The following is a 17857-nucleotide window of genomic DNA, read 5'->3' as shown; positions in this document are numbered from 1 at the left end:
ACCAAAGCCGTCGAATGGCTCCCCCTAACGCATCTCACTATCGGCGGCGCACGATTCTCTTCGACAACATCCTTGTCGCCAATGCAGCTTCGCGACTGCCGTACCTAACTCGGAAAACATTGTTCTTTTTACGTATCTCTCTGCGCTGTTCATCTAGTGCTTATTCCAGCAGAGCACGAGATGCGCCGTGGGGTCAGCGTGACACTTTCGAGTGATTCCGACCTATTTGTGATGGCAGCACGAAAAGTACTCACTGTTCCCGCTTCTGCCCCATGGTCACCTTAAACGTGACGCAGCAAATAAATAAACAATGGAGTGTCCCACTTTACGAGCAGCATTGAAAAAGTCTTGCTTATACCGCGGCTCCAGCCAGCGTTTACGCACCAGCGTCCAGCACGTCACCTTCAAGAGTACATGAACATATCGGCCTCCTGTTAGAAGTCGTTGTACGCAGTGTTCCTCTGAATTAAATGCCGAGTAGTATGGCCAGTGTCGGTCGCTAATGGCTGTACCACTTTACAAATGCCTGGGTTGCAGTAAGAAAAATGAAATAAGGATATCTGCGGTTTACGTCCCAAAACCAATTTGCCATTCTAAAAGACGCCATTGTGAAGGACTGCGGAAAATTTGATCATCTGGTGTCATATAACGTGCACTGATACCGCATGGGAATCTTGCATGGAACTCTTGCAACATGGGACTCTTGCATTTCACCTTTATCGAAGTATGACCCCCCCCCCTGGAATATTACCCACAATATTTGGGCCTCCATTCAAGCACCATAGGCATTGATCTATTGTGGCGGACTCTGTAAATGGAACAAAAATTTAGGTTCATCTTTTTGAAAAAATGCGAAGATCTTCGATCTCCTTCATTCCGTCGAAAAAACATCGAATTTGATCCAAGGATTTGCTAATGTGAGTGCCGTTCAACAAGCATGCGTTAACTTAGTCAAAGCAAGGTTTCAATGCTTCAAAGGGTGTTTGATTGATTGATTGATTTGTGGGGTTTAACGTCCCAAAACCACCAACTGATTATGAGAGACGCCGTAGTCGAGGGCTCCGGAAATTTTGACCACCTAGGGTTCTTTAACGTGCACCCAAATCTGAGCACACGGGCCTACAACATTTCCGCCTCCGTCAGAAATGCAGCTGCCACAGCCGGGATTTGAGCCCGTGACCTGTGGGTCAGCAGCCGAGCACCTTAGCCACAAGACCACCACGGCGGGGCCTTCAAAGGGTGTTTAAGCGACTCCCTAAATACATAAAGAACGAGTGCTTCACTGTTTCCGCCGTTTCCCGAATCTCTGGCACACGATGGTGTGGAGTTCGCTTATGAAGCTCGACGTGCACGCTACGAGTTCAAATCCCGATGGGGCAGTCGAATTGTGAAAATGCTTTTGCGCTCATATTTACGTTCACGTTAAAAGAACTTCGTTGTCGAAGTTTTCAGAGCCCTCCACAACGGCTTCTCATGATCATAAGATCATGAGAAGCCGTTGTGTGTAAACCGTGAAGCCTTGGTAAATATGGCCCAGTCCATTGTCATGTAAATACGTGACAACCACTCTATGCGGTTTGCACCAAAGCTTCGTCGGCTCTCAGCTCAGGACCATCTTGCTGGCGCTTCCGTGGACCTTTCGCTTCGCGGACTCTCACTGCAGAGCGTGCTGCAGCCGGTTTCTGAGCCCTCCGCTCCACCGTCTTCGTTTCTCATACTGGAAGCACACAGACTGCTGGCGAAATAGGAGGCATGCAAAGAGCAAATGCATTTTATAGCTGCGTCTCTAGTGGTCTGCCATCACATTGAAGCACGCAGTGGAGTGGACCGAGTGCCGCAGCACCATTTACTGAGCAAGCCGAGTACTAGTGATGCGAGCTTCTCAGCGCCATCGCCATCACCATAGCGGAGGCTACGACGCACAGCAACGGCGGACAAGCCTTCGCTTTAAGGTGCTTTGCCTCTAAAGGTGTAAAAATTTAATTACGGAGAGAAAATTGCTGAACTCTCTCGATCTTTTATTTATCGGCCTTATATACAGGCTTTCTTTACGAACTCACGACGGTCGTGTGCGTTGCTGATGTGGCTATTCAATGTGCTTACCGCCGTCACTGTTTATTAAAGTTGCCGCATTTCACTGCTGACTGGATATGAATGCATAGCTTCGCGTACGAGCACCTGCTCCACAGTACGAGCCATTGAGATAAGATAGCTAAGTAGGCACGACTACGGCGCACATTCCAAGTTCTACATTCGCACATTTTTCCGACAGGGGAAGGGTTGCCGACTATTTTGTAATGTGTTTATCAGTCACATAACTTCAAGAACATAGGGCTGGTTATCAGAAAGATTCAGGTTCGTTTTCCTCCAGCACTGAGTTTTATTTTTATTCTCTTTGTTTTTTATAACACATGATACTACAACTAATCACTTCAAAGAGAGTTAAAATAATACAATTAACGTTAAATACCCGATAAAGAAGACTACAGAACAACTGCGCACTCAATAGAGCACCGGGCGCCTAATTTAAAGATTGTAGGTTCTGTTCCTGCCTCCAGCAAAGTGCCCTTACGTACACTTTACATTCAGCCCATTCATATCATAATTAGTGTAAGGAATTAAAATAATGCTCGAAACATTCCCAGCAGCTCGATTGCATCTATTATTTTTGGCTCACCTTTTAGGTAGCTACGTGTTTTTTTTGGTAAAATAATTCGTACGAGCTCCACATTTTGTTGTTATCACTTCACTGAATAATGATAAACTGAGAAGGGGAAGCTCTTCGAAATATTGGCAGCATATCCACGGAGTGAATGATGCAGAGTGGGGCGAAGCATTCGTCCGTCCATTCGTTTTTGCTTCCGTCCGTCCATGCGTCGGTCTGTGTGACCGTCCATGCGTCCATCCGCCCGTCCGTCCATGCGTCGGTCTGTGTGACCGTCCATGCGTCCATCCGCCCGTTTTCTATGTTAGTGTAGCTTTTCCGAAGTCCGTGCGTCCGTCCCTGCGTCCGTTCATGCATCCATCCATGCATCTGTCTATGTATCCATTTGTCCATCTCTTCAACACCCCAAATACCACCATCTCGCGTCTTTTCGTCATATATTCCCCATATAGAAGCACCGCCATCCAGCGGAAATTCCGAGGTCTAAACGAGAATTGACACACGCACACTTTCTTACGGCTTGCGCTTCGGGTCTACTTCCCACCTTTAACCACCTCGAGTTCATGGTATATACTAGTTCACTGTATTCATGGCACTGTGGCTCGACGCTCGCTAAACTTTTATAAAACTAAGGAGGTTACACCCAGCGAGTATAACGTAGCAACCCTTTCTTAACAGATAGTGCTCAGTGTACATGCCAATGGCTACTAATGGGGATTTCAGCGTGCGCGTTAACTAAAAGCCAAATGCTCCTGTTTCTCATTCCTCCTTAGCAGGCATTGGCATGTACATTGAACACTATCTTTTATTGTTCAACAACGCACAGAAGAAATCTCTGACCGGTGCCACCTAGAATGTCAAAATTTTTTACTTGTTAGACACTACTACAATGGCTACGAAGGACGAACGGGTGCCGCTATAAAAAGCTTCGCCCCTAAAATAAAGTACCAACGCGAAAATGTAGCTTTTCCGAAGTATGCCAAGTAGACTACACTTCATGACTTCGAGTTAGCAAATTTGTATTGACTGAACAATCTTTATTAATTTTCGTGGCTGCTGTGCTCCCTAAGTTCCAAATTCTATGTTAGTTGACTGTGCCTTCAGCCGCAAATAAACCACTACATCGAGCTTCATTCTCACATCAGTGGCAGTCGGAAGTTTAGAGAGCCCGAAGACTGAGAATAATCCAGTTTCCAATGATAAAATTATGAGCGATATTGTAGAGTTTTCATTGATCAGTGACAAACCGCGACACTAGGCTGCAGATGCGCGACGCTCTGGTTAATTGGCTAGAGGCGCAACAATGCCACGTCGAGATTGATCAGATGGGCTGTGGTTAGCGGATGCAAAAACAAGTGGTTTTCTCTTCATAAATAATGAGTCAGTGAATGTGCCTGAAGTGAGCCGTCGGGCATACTTTTAGGCACGGTGACCTTTATATAGTGGAAACAGGGCGAAAAGAGCAACTCACTCCACATGGTTAAGCTGAAAGCCACAGTGACCTAAATTACTAATTATTACTAGTCACCTCTCACAGACGTTGCCCAGTAAGCCTATATAAAGAAAAACATGTTAAAGGTATTAATAAACAATATACAGTACAAAAGGCGGGTAGCGAATATTGTAAAAAGAAAGTAAACATATCACGGCGATAGCGTTTTGGGACAGGCTACCAGCGTGCCTCAGAGGTGCCGTGTTACGGCTGGTTTAGGCAGTATATGAAGATGCCCTATAGCGTGACGGCAAAGTTTCGTGACCATAAAAAACATGTACGGACTCCGGTGTCAGCTGGAAGCAGTGAATTCTTGTAGCTTTTTTTAATTTCTTCATAATCCCTTTTGATGCAAGTAAAGACACTTAAAAGAATATCATGTAGCAAGTCATAATTGATAAGCTCATCAGCGTACGTAAATTTCTGGCATCGCAGCAATTCTATTTTCTGAATACTAAATTTTCATTGACTCTATCGCTTGCACAACGAACAGCACAAACATTTCAGACTAAACGAAAGAGAATAATTTCGTGATGTTCACCCTCATAAACTTGTCACAAGGATCGACGGCTGCAAACTTCAAAGGCCCTGGATGGCATTCTTACTCAGTTATGCATGCCGACAAAAGCATGTTCTTCTATCCATATTCTTCACTCCTGGCATGGACAGGCTAATCAACGCAGGCTCGTCTGGGAACAAAATTAATATACAGAGTTGCAGCAGCTACCATGACTCAATAATAAATGCTGCGCTAATAATGCCTAACACGAAAGTCGGAAAGAAACTTGAGCCAAATAGTTCTCAGAGGTGCGAGATAGATTACCCTTCTTCTAAATTTGTTATCAATTAAAATCGGCATGGTAGTGTTTTTCTTAACTTTATCTAGTTGGCGTCGCAGATTACTGTCCTACTTTTTCACGTTAGCCATTGACGTGTTTTAGGCGGCTTTGACGGGGAGCGAGGCTGCACTCACGTGTAACTGTTCACGGATTTGAAATCTTGCCTTTTCACAGTAACGTATTGACCTCGGCTACGAATACCCGTATACTCGGCGCATAGTACAGTCGCTTTTATGTTTGCGTATATGAGAGTAATCAAGAGAGAGACCACTCCTCATTATAGTCGTTATAAGGTCACTCTCGCATACGGAGTGCGAGGAATCCAAATAAAGTCCTAATGTTAAGGTAGGTTACCATTCGCTAGCCGGCTCATGATCAGTTTTACGCATCCATCAAGCACCAAACGAGAGCCTAAAAAATTTCCTGTTGTAAAGCTCTTGTAACTTGCAATTTAGTACGGACGTATTTTCGTCGTTAATACATATGAGTGCCAATTTTAATCCTTCCAAGTCTCTTTTCTCTCTTCAGCACAAAATCTGCAAATAAAAAAGAATTTGCGAGAAGAACGCCGCGAAGATTTATTACCAGTTGCCCCCAAAAATACTAGCAAGAGTTTGAAAAATCTTGGTCTGTGTGATCAGCACTGGGAAAACACACAGTGAAAAAAAAGAAAAAAAAAATGCAATTCTTTCTTCATTTTGAAGTTTGCTCAAATGCTCTAACGAAATCTGCAATGCGATCCATCAGAGGGAACAAGTATTCGGTAAGAATAAAAAAAAGTACGAAAAGCAAGAGTGTCCTTCTTTCGTGTGTACCGCAGTATTTATTTTACCTCTTGTCTGGTTTTAGCTGTTTCTTTCTTTTTTCTTTCATACGTTTGCTAAAGTTCGTGTGTCGGTCTTCTACATAATCCTTGATTATCAAAGTACCACCTGGAATAATGTTCGAGGAAGATTTTGCAACACGATATGCAAAAAGAGTGCTTGGCGCAGTACTTGCGAAGGCGAATGAGAAATTGCTTATTAATGTGTTTGTCGTGTTCTATTAACTCCTAAACGTACTGTACGTTGATGTATTTGATGTTCAAAAACATGTTCGCTGCCGCAGCAGCTGCCTCGTTCGCCACCGGCCACAAATGTGCTTCGTGATTTTTATGACGCTGCAACGAGGTGGCGAATACAGAAAGGCGAGAAACTTTAGTATAGGTTGATCACGCTAATATCGTTCTAGCATAGAGCGTGCTCATTAAAAAGAAAGAAAATATATAAATAGCTATGTTCCACCGCACACACAAATGCAAAATGTGTACTAGTTTGAATAAAAAAAACGTTTTCTTTTCGTAGTTTCTTGCTTGCTCGGTGTTTTATTTTTTTCACTATCATAAACCACTGCCCTGGTGACAGCGTATATAGCGCTTTTTTCCGTACCTAATCTTTCAGTAGAAGATCTTTATATACATAACCAAGTCTGCGACTAGGAGTTGTCCTTTATCCTGCACAATCAACACGTTATTGTTTTTGAGTCAATTATGTTTGGTATGACTTGTCGTCACCACCAATGTAAGCAGTGAATAGAAGAATAGGAGGTAAGCGAAAGAGAAACGGCCCTCGTTCGAGCTGGCGAGTAGTGACGATAGATGCATTATCTTCAGCACTGGTACCTATTTTTCGCAAAACCTTTCTTTTTTTCTGCAACTGTGTTCTCAGAATGTTTTTATAACATTCACAGAGTGTTGAAAAATGATCTTTGTGCTTTTGTGTACTCACAACAATAACTGGCGCATATCAGTCGTGGTAAATATTCTGGGGAGTTTATGAAGGTGAGAGAGAGAGGGGTAGAAAAAACTGTTTACTGAAAGGCAGAGCATGTGGACGGTGTGCGCAGATCGCCGACTTGCTAATCTATGGGGAGATAGGGATTGTAGATTGAAAGAGAGAGAAGGAAATAGTAAAAGCTACAATGGAAAGAAAAAATTATTTATTATTGAGACAGGTTTTTGTCTCTTGGGCGGGGACATGTGCTGACAGAATGACTTGGTACGAGTTTTCAAGGTGCCAATACAGTTTCTCTTCCTGACCGATAACGTTCAAATGCGTGAACAAAGGTTTCATCGCGTGCCTTTGTGGCGTCAAGCAGTTCAAAGGGCCCAAAACACACTTCACTGATAAACGAAAATCTTGATGGGAGCCGACAGGTAAAAACAACGTAGTGGGATAATCATAATATAAACAGTTGAAGTTCCTTCACCTGTTCATCTTATGATTCACTGATAAAGTTATTTTGAGTTAGCAAATACATGTAATGTTCATAGAGAACACGCTCGTCGCCACACGCTCAGCACTCAAAGAAACTGTGCTCTGCAGTTTCGGTAGAACCACAGCTATTCTAGTTTAAACATTTTGTTTGACTGAAGCAGTACCGTAAGCTGTTTCCATAAGCACTGTTCAGTCGGAGGCCATGCATGGTAGAGAGTTTCTAGATGTCGAGGAATTCTGGATGAGAGTCTAGTTTTGAGATGTGGGTCGATAGAGTGAAGTAAAGCAAATTGATGGTTTTGAACGTTCCAGAGCCTCTTCTTTTTTTTTGTAAGCAAGTTTTTATCCGGATCGAACACTTCAGATTAAGTAAAATAGGTGCGAGTATCAGTGTGACAGCCGAATACTTGCCCTACACAGCGTGTTACTGGGAAATCAGATAGTTTCTGCATATTTACGTAGCATAAGCTTAGGCGCAAGCTCAGGAAACGTGGTCGGAGTATCAGGTAGACAATGTAACGCCATTTTGAATCGCCGGCATCGTTGTGCGTGGCTTCGTTGAGCTTTCGACCATTTCTAAAGTAACGCTCTTCTACTATGCAAAAGAGACATCCTTTTGCTGGGGCAGGGTTTGTTTTAACGTAATCTACACACCAGGTAAGGATGCGTTTTTGACTCCTCCACCAGACAGCGAACGAGATCGTTTCGGCCGAGGCAACGGGCAGCCGCACGTTTTTCGGTAACCGCTGTGTAGCTTATCTTCTGTACTACGAAATTTCTGTTGTCAATGGCGTTGTCATGAACAGGAGCTTGCTTGGCCGCATGTGTCGCAGGGAGTGTGGCCTTCTAAAAACACGTACAACACACGCGCCCGGTCAGCTAAATGAACACCCAGGCAACAAATGAACGAATTAAATACGTCTCAAAATTGTTAAGAAATTGGCAAAAATTAGGGAGCACAGATTGAATTTCTGCCAGTGATGATCAGGCTTCGGATATCGCCTACGGTAGCCGCATTTGCATAAGCGTTAATTGAAAGGATACCTATTTGTTTGATATATGTGCACGCCATGGTCTTCCCGATTGTCAGAATCAACCCGCAGTCTGGGACATACAGTGCTATTCATGATCGTAGTGTGGCCTTGCCACATAAGGCTTCATACCATCATTAGTCGTATTTAGTGCAGACCACGTAAGAGACGAAATATTACGTGGATACACTGAACACCGAACAAAGGTAAAAAGTTAAAAGCTAAGGTGTATAGAGGCACCGCTTTGGTGATTCATCCGTCGAAGAATGAATTGGTGTCTGATTTTAACTTTCTGCGAGCACAAAATAAACCACTGTTTTAAAAATTGGCACCCTCCCCACCCCCCACCCCCTGTATATTAATGCGCTGATGTGTTTCTTTGTAGCGATCAGGCACGCTGCGATTTCAGCCATGCGTTCCGCTATTCCAATGCCTCTCTCATCTTTCCTCGTGATGCTGTTTGTGTGATTGTGGTGTACAAACTTTCCGCGCCTGTATTTAAATAGCTTATCCGTGGGCTTGACACGATGATCAAGGCGGCATGAATAAACGTCAAGCTAAGACCACGGGATGAAAGAATAACCACAGCCCAGCAAAAACTTTTCTTGGCATTGGAGCGAAGGCTACAGTGCCATATCGCGTAGATCCTACGGCCAGTGAATTTGGTTCCACAATAGCGACCTTATTTACTCGTGAAATATAAACGCTCCTTTTTTATTTTATACTCTGAGATATCTGAGACAAGACGCAGCACACACCAGTAAGACAATTGTAATCGTTTAGCTATACAGATTTTTCGAACGCGTGAAAAGTCCCGCCTTTTTACGTGTACCTCGAACGCCTACAGCGTCTGTGTCTGCAAGAAACCCGGTGTGCCCCCGACACTTCCCACAGCGTTACGAGACGTGCACAATATCGGAATACTTCGCGTAAGGCTACACATGCAGAAGCTCTACCTCCATAGGTTTCCCTTCATTGCAGAGAAAAGTTGTCGGCGAGTATAACAGCAAACCCCACATCCGCCCCGTGCTAGACTCATTGAGCCTTTCGAGGACTACACCGACTGGTCGTGGCTTCGAAAGCCTTGACGTAAACTATTCGGTTCAGCATCTCCCGGCAGTGAAAGCATCTGTCACGTTCAATATTTTCCTTAAAGTCTGGCCAACCAACTATCAACCATCTAGATAGAAAGGCGCTTTTCAGTTTATTTTCTTTCGCAGAAAACATAAGTTACAGAAGACTCAGAGCAATTGTCTGAAGGCATGGAGACCTTCTAAAGGTGTAAAAGGAGAACCTCCTAAAATGTGGACATCCTTTCACTTCTGTATTTCCGTGCTTCCTCCGTGCGACGTTGGGAGGGGGGAAAGATTCGGCAAAGACAAAACATTTTGTGCGATTCACTGGCATGAAGTGCTTGATAATTAGTAAAATAGCTTGTTTCGATCGGATATTTCTTTGAGCATACGAGCCATTGTCATCATAATCTTGCCTTTCTTCTGTTCACGTGCAAAATTACACTTACTCGTGAAATATAGGATATGAAATTAGTGGCTGCCTGGTACATACATATTTCATTTCTTCTAATTGTGAAGCAATATTCAGCGTACCACAACCGCTACGTCGGTCTTTCTGTCTGTCTGTCTGTCTGTCTGTCTGTCTGTCTGTCTGTCTGTCTGTCTGTCTGTCTGTCTGTCTGTCTGTCTGTCTGTCTGTCTGTCTGTCTACGTCAGAGTGATCAGATAATGCTGTCCGTACCTCAATACTTACCGAACTTGGCTTAGCAGGAGGTGTATATATACACAGCGAGTTCAATTCTTAAGTAACGTCTTGCAAAACATCCCTTCGTCAATGTCTTTTGCCTAATCTGCATTTGTGTCCTTGCTATTGCAACGGCTTGGATGTGAATCGGTAGCATAATTTTGTTAATTGTCGCGGCTTCTTAAAAATAAATTTGTAGCGATGAAACGACACTGACGATAATTCCCGTTGCTGTTTTACGATCCGAAACCTCATTTTTATTTGCAGTACATCAAAAATCTTTAAACTTGCAAAAGATGTCACTTGGTTGAATTGGGAACGAAAGGACAAATCATTAAAAGCATTATTTGGGTTCATACGATAAAACAAACCTTAGGCACGCTTGTTTCGTTTTTTTTCTCTGACCAAAATTCACACAGGCATATATCGAGCAGTGTAATTTACTTTTCAGCTTGCTTGAAAGAAGCATTTTCCCAAGAAATGTGTTAGCCAGTATTACATGTGAAACTGGAATAGTGGAGGTAATCAAAGATATGCTCCATTCTTTTACTCTGACGTGTCTATGGCAATGAGACCAAATAATTACAATATACATTTCTCAGCTTAACTTTGAGAAATCAGACGCGTTAATGCATTGCAATAAAACCGAATATATTCTTACAACACGATCAACGGCTAAAATGCAAAAGGTTGTTTTTTATAAAGCTTGTGTTTTGACTTTGCACGAATCTTACCTGAATGCTAAATTATTGTTCTTTTTGCCAAGCCGTTTTCGACTAAAATGACACCAGAAACACTGGCGTTCGCTGAATATTTATCAACTCTTGAACAATTTCCGTTTTTGCACATTCGTATTGCCTACGCAAGTTTCATTGATATCAACAAAAAGCTTGTAGTTTTATGTAGCATAATGTTAGGAATGAAAGATATGTGCCATTTGTGCGTATATTTAGGAAAACGCGGACTGATAATCCTTATATTACATAACGTTGTTGTACTGTAGAAAAAAAATGGCAGCATATCCACGGAGTAAATGATGGGGAGTGGGGCGAAGCATTCGTGCGTCCAATCGTTCTTGCTTCCGTCCGTTCCTGCGTACGTCTGTGTAACCGTCCATGCGTCCATTCACCCGTCCGTGCGTGCGTCTGTTCGTACATCCGTCCTTGCGTTCGTCCATGCATCCGCGCCTGCGTCCGTTCATGCGTCCATCCATGCATCTGTCTGTGTGTCCGTTCGTCCATCTATTCAGCACTCCAAGTACCACCATCTCGCATCTTTTCATCATATATTCTCCATATAGGAGGAAGGAAGACGAATTGATTCGTTTACGGAACACATCTTGCTGGTCTTTGTGCTTTTCTGGATTTTTCGCCACAGTTGTGGGGTCTATCGCCCCATATATCGTGGTGATGGATGTTCAACCTCACGGAACACCGCCCAAGACCGGTTCGACCGCGGGGACTGCTTCGAGGGAGCGAGGAAACGCGTCTAGTGAGAGTGAGGACATTGAGCTGTACTCCGCATCAAGCGACGAGTCCTCGGACAACGACTTCCAACTCGTCCTGTACCGCAAGGCTAAACTACGGATCGTCAATGCATCTTCAGCATCAAGCACGACTACCGTGAAAACTGCCCCTCAGCGATGGCCTCACTCTATCCTGTTTGTGCCACTGAAGGTTACCGACAGTCTACGTGGGCTGAACAGGCAAGCGCTCTTTGTGTATCTCTAGAATATTACGCCAAATCACATCAAAGAAGTATGTCTAAACGAAAGAAGGAACATCTTGGCAATCGATGTGCTGAACCCACGTGCGCTAAACGCGCTTCAGAAAGTAACGCAACTATGTAACATCAATGTCAAGTCTATAATACCAGCTGACATCACCACTTCAACAGGAGTCATTTATGACATCGCCACTGAAATTCCAAACTCGGATCTCTCAGTGCCAATAAAACCGGCAAATGAAGATAACGTCATTGTGAATGTCAGCCGCCTTGGTAACACACATTGTGTGAGAATTACGTTCAAAGGGGACTGTCTCCCCTATCATGTGAAGGTTGGCCACTTTCGTCACCAGGTCCGACCATTTATTCCACAACCTATGCGATGTCATAAGTGCCAGAACATCGTCCATGTGCAGGGAGCGTGGAGGAACTCCGAAGTGTGCCCCCGATGCTCAGAACCACACACCGAGGACAAATGCAGCGCAATCATACTAAAGTGCCCTAATTGTCAAGGTGCCCACAGTGCATCTTCCAAAGACTGTCCACGCATAAAGAAGGAGTTTTCTATTCTTAGACAAAGGGTGCGAGACAGCTCTACCCACAAAGAGGCCGCGGGAAAAGTCTGGCGAAGACGACGACGTCACCGTCGAAGATCTTCGCGAAGAACACAGTGAACTACAAGAAGTAAGTCAACGCATCTGGGAACGGCGCCCACTGCAGGGTACACCGCGGCGAACGCAGATGATGGAAGACAGAAAACAAGTAGATCTCTCTCTACTGAAGAGTGGCCGCCACTTACGCGCACGCAACTTGTGGAAGAACCACATCAGAAGCCGCATTCATCAGAGCAAGCTGCGACAACAGAGGAGCAGCGGAACTTGTATAAGCAAGTGATTGCTCTTCTACGACCCATAATTAATGCCATTCGCACGGTGTTAAACAACATGCGCACAACGTCAGCCAGAAGTGCACTTCAAGTACTGGACGCTCTGAGTCCAGTACTGGCGGCTCTTGAGTAGATAATGGCCCACCAGCCACTGTCTTTCAGGGAAGAGGTCAAAAAAGCAACAATTTTTCAGTGGAATGCACGGGGACTGAAATCACGCATTACAGATTTCCGTCGGTTCGTTTCCATCAATATGTTTCCCATCATCGTCATCTGCGAGCCAAATTTATCGAGCGCTATTAGACTCTCCGGATACAAATCATTTATGTCGGCTTGTTATGGTGAAAACAGCAAGTTCCTGCTGTTTATTCGACGTGACCTGACCTACATTTTTCGGCCTGTACCACCTGACAACGATAACCAATATATATGCTTAACAGTGAAGAAAAAGGGTCTTACTGTCACTGTTGTCGGTGCATACCTGTCGCCATCAAGTAGATTTGACCACAGAAGACTAGGACACGTCCTATCATCCACTCGTGTCCCATTGGTGATTAACGGAGACTTCAACGCCCACCATACACTATGGGGGAACCCGAAGACCAGCGCAAAGGGTAGAAGTCTGAGAACGTTTGCTTCAGACAACGAGCTGTGCTTGTTAAATGATGGCAGCCCAACATTTTTACGTGGCCCTGGATGCAGCAGTTGCCTTGACTTGGCTTGTCTTTCTCGAGGTTTCGTCAGATGTGCCGGATGGTTTGCGGACATAGAAACACATGGGAGTGACCACATTCCCACATATGTCAAGATCAGAAGATTATTACCTTGCAAGGTACGCGAAACTATCCAAAGAGTGGACTGGACCAAGTTTGAATCTCTCATGGAAGAACGCTGTCAAGAGAACATCTTATTTGACTTAGAAGAGGTGATCAAGTCCACAGTGCAAGACACAGTGTGCACCTTCACGTGCTCTTTGAGAGTAACCGAATTTGATGTGGAATCAGAACGACTTCGGGCTCTCCGACGGCGTGCGGAACGAAGGTACCGACGCACAAAAGCAATCGACAACTTACGAATCGCTTGACGTCTTCAGAAGAAGATACAACGCCGCATAGACAAGCTATAGTCACAACGTTGGGCAGCCTTCTGCGCTTCGTTAGATCCTCGCAAGCCTTTATCACACTTGTGGAGGACAATAAGCGGGCTCCAGACATCTCCCATTCAGTGGTCTTCATTCAAGGCTGTAGCCCTCACTCAACAGAGATCGGAGGTCGACGTGGCAGAAGAGTTCTGTGCCAACTTATCTGGTCAACTCGCAGATCCCAACATCTCCACGCTCTCACGTGGTGGCACGACATCACATGATCACCACATGGACCATTTTTTTTCTATTCGTGAGTCTAAAGCAGCACTGGCTTTGTGTAGACGGACATCAGCACCCGGGCCTGATGGAATATCATACAGAGCACTGTGTCACCTTGGTGAGTGTGCGAGGAATGCCCTCCTCGAGACATACAACGATTCGTGGCGAGAGGGCACCCTCCCAGTTAACTGGAAGACCAGCCGTTTGGTTCCATTACTGAAGTCTGGCAAGTCACCATTGGTGCTCACATCGTACCGCCCGATTGCACTGGCTTGTTGCTTGGGCAAAGTCGTAGAGAGGATGGTACTTGGATGGCTAGAATGGTTCCTGGAGCATCACAACATCTACCCGGACACTATGACGGGATTTCGCCGTGGCCGGTCATCAATTCATAGCGTCATAGACCTGGTCAGCTACGTGCAACGCGAAAAAGGCCGTAAGCGTCTCTGCGCTTCTTTATTTCTTGATGTTAAAGGGGCGTACGATAACGTCACACATGAAGCAGTCCTCACCGCTCTCAAGGAGGTAGGAGTGGGTGGTCGGATGTTTCAGTGGCTACGCAGCTATCTCTCTGAGCGATTCTTTTTTGTGAGAACCGAGGATGGTGACACTTCGCTACATTACAGCCACCATAGTGTTCCCCAGGGTGTCATACGTGGCCCTGTACCATTCAACCTGATGCTAATAGCTCTCAATGAGCATCTGCTAAGTACTGTCAGATTGTCAATGTACGCGGACGACATCTGCGTTTGGACGTCTGCAGTAACACGTCTACAGCTGCGAGCGCAAATTCAGAGAGCTGCCCCTCAAGTTTCTATTTACCTCCGTCAACGAGGTCTGGAAATTTCCTCTGAGAAATGTGCACTAGTGTCATTTACGCGCAAACCAATGCATAACTAAAGCGTTCTGATAAACAGCGAAAGAGTACATCACCTCCGATCATACAAGTTTCTAGGTTTATAATTGACAGAGACCTCTCATGGAGCTCACATGTATCATACATGAAAAGACGATTGACAGGCATCTGTCATTTGTTCAAGTTCTTCGCTGGACAAAACTGGGGAATATCCACAACTGCTATGTTGTGACTATGCAGGATTCTTTTCCTTGGACTCCTTCGATACAGCCTACCTGTGTTAACCAACGCAAGTAAAACAAGCATACGAATGCTTCAAAGTGTCCAGGCTCAAGCACACCGGATATGTTAAGGCTTGCCCCAAAGTGCGTCAACAGCGGCAACTATCGCCATCACAAGGGACAACCTCATCAACACCCACATTAATGAGGAAGTGCTGAGGAAACATATACGGCACCTTGCTCAAACCCCTCGACATCACCTAGCCTCTCTACCAGTGGTCCGACCATGCACATCTTACTGCAAAACAGCGACCGCACATGGTGAGTCGATCCCAACTTCGTTCTGTCCTGCCGCTAGACCTGTGACTCCGCCATGGTGCCTCGCTCAACCAATGACTAATATTAACATACCTGGCGTCCAGAAAAAGGCCAATTTGTCGTCACCGGCTCTTAAGCAGCTCACACTACCTCTCTTGTATGAGAAATATCAAGACTGCACACATATCTGCACTGACGGATCGGTTCAGCCGGACAGCTCTACAGGAGCAGTAGTGATACCAAGGTTGGCCACGACAATTAAATTCAATACATCTCACGCAACAACATAAATGGCAGCAGAATTGGCAGCACTTCGTGCCGCGTTGCAATTTGTAGTTGATCAACCTACACGCAAGTGGACTATTTTCTGCGACTCGAAGGCGGCACTGCAGTCTCTACTATCAGCCTTACGCCGTGCACCACACGAGCAGCTGGTACTAGAGATATCAGAGGTTATACACCACCTCACTGTGAAAGGGCACCAACTTACATTTCAGTGGTTGCACAGTCACTGCGGAATCATCGGCAATGAACTGGCCGATTAAGCTGCCCGCTCAGCCCACACAGAAGATCATAAACTGCGACTACCACGTTCTAGGACAGATGCTGCACGAAAGCTCCGCAGACTTGCTCGCCAGCAAACCACATCGCAATGGAATCAGCCACACTTCAAGCATGCCCGACTGTACTCGTTTGACCCTACGCTAAGTCTTCAAGTCCCGTCGAGGCTTTGCCGAGCAGACCAGACCCTGTTATGTAGGTTGTGGTTGCGCGTTGCGTTTACCAACGCCTACGCTTTCCGCATTGGGATGGCCGACACCGCAGCCTGTGGCCACTGTGGCAAAGAGGAAACAATTCAACATATTATTTGTGACTGCCTAGCGTATAGTAAACAACGACTATGCCTTCGCAAGGAACTCAACAAATTAGATGATCAACCTCTGTCGGAGCAGGGAATTCTGCAGTATCGCCATAATGCGACTTCACAGAAGAGGGCCCTGAAAGCGCTACTACACTTTTTGCGATTGACCGGCCTTACTGAACGGTTGTAGCTAGGACGCCCTTCCTGTGTGTGTTTTCGTTTTTTAGGAGCGAAGCTCCTTAAGGCGTGGGCTGTGCGTCCCCTGTATGTAGCCACCTCTCGTTCAGTTCTAAGTATCATGCTAGCCACCGCCCGATCTAAAGGGTACAGCCATATCCATCCGTCCATCCGTCCGTCCGTCCGTCCATCCATCCATCCATCTATCCATCCATCCATCCATCCGTCCGTCCGTCCGTCCGTTCGTCCATCCATCCGTCCATCCATCTATCCGTCCATCCGTCCGTCCGTCCATCCATCCGTCCATCCGTCCGTCCGTCCGTCCGTCCGTCTGTCCGTCCGTCCTTCCATCCATCCATCTATCCGTCCGTCCATCCGTCCGTCCGTCCGTTCATTCATCCGTCCGTCCGTCCGTCCGTCCGTCCGTCCAAAAGATGCAAGATGTTATAAACTAGACGGCGGTACGTGTAGTTGATTATGAAAGATGCGAGGTGTTATAAAATAGGAATGATGCCACATATGGCGCGTGTCATCGTTCGATACAGTGCGGCGACGTACGCTAGGGGGAGCGTTGCAATAAAATCGAGTGGGCAAAATGTACGGAGGATTCATGGTTTACCAGGTTTACCTCCGGAGCTTCGCCCACTCATCATCATTCACTTCGTGGATATGGCGGCATTTTTTTTAAGAGTGCGCGTGCGTTTTTTTTCTCTGCTAACCCCTCTTTCTTGCCCCTACTTCCCCGCCCCCAGCGCTGGTTAGCAAACCAGATGCCAATATCTGGTTAATCTCCTGGCCTTTCTTTTCTCACTCTCTCTCTCTCTTCTCCATATAGAAGCACCGCCATCCAGCGGACATTTCAAGGACTAAACGGGAGGTGGCACATGCACACTTTCTTACGGCTTGCGCTTCGGATTTACTTCCCACCTTTAACCACCTCGAGTTCATGGTATATACTAGTTCACTGTATTCATGGCTATGCGGCCCAACGCTCGCTAAACCTTTCTAAAACCAAGGAGGTTACACCCAGCGAGTATAACGTAGCAACCCTTTCTTGTCAGTTCGTGCTCAATGTACATGTCAATAGCTGCTAATGGGGATCGCAGCGTGCGCATTACCTAAAGGCCGAATGCTCCTGTCTCTCATTCCCCCTTAGCAGCCATTAACATGTGCATTGAGCACTATCTTTTATTGTTCAACAACGCACAGAAGAAATCTCTCACCGGAACCACCTTGGAGGTCAAAATCGTAAGGACCGCTATTTCGGGTATGTGCCACTGGTGGTTGCGTACTACGAGGGACGCACAAGCCACGCCATAAGGTGCTTCTCCCCTAAAAAGAAACAAAATTTATCACCCGCTTTCGCTCTTTTTCTTTCTGTACGTCATTATTGAAACTTGTCCAACTTT

The sequence above is a fragment of the Rhipicephalus microplus genome, chromosome 1 (assembly GCF_043290135.1).
Source record: "Rhipicephalus microplus isolate Deutch F79 chromosome 1, USDA_Rmic, whole genome shotgun sequence".
NCBI lineage: Eukaryota > Metazoa > Arthropoda > Arachnida > Ixodida > Ixodidae > Rhipicephalus > Rhipicephalus microplus.
This window is presented reverse-complemented; position numbering follows the sequence as displayed.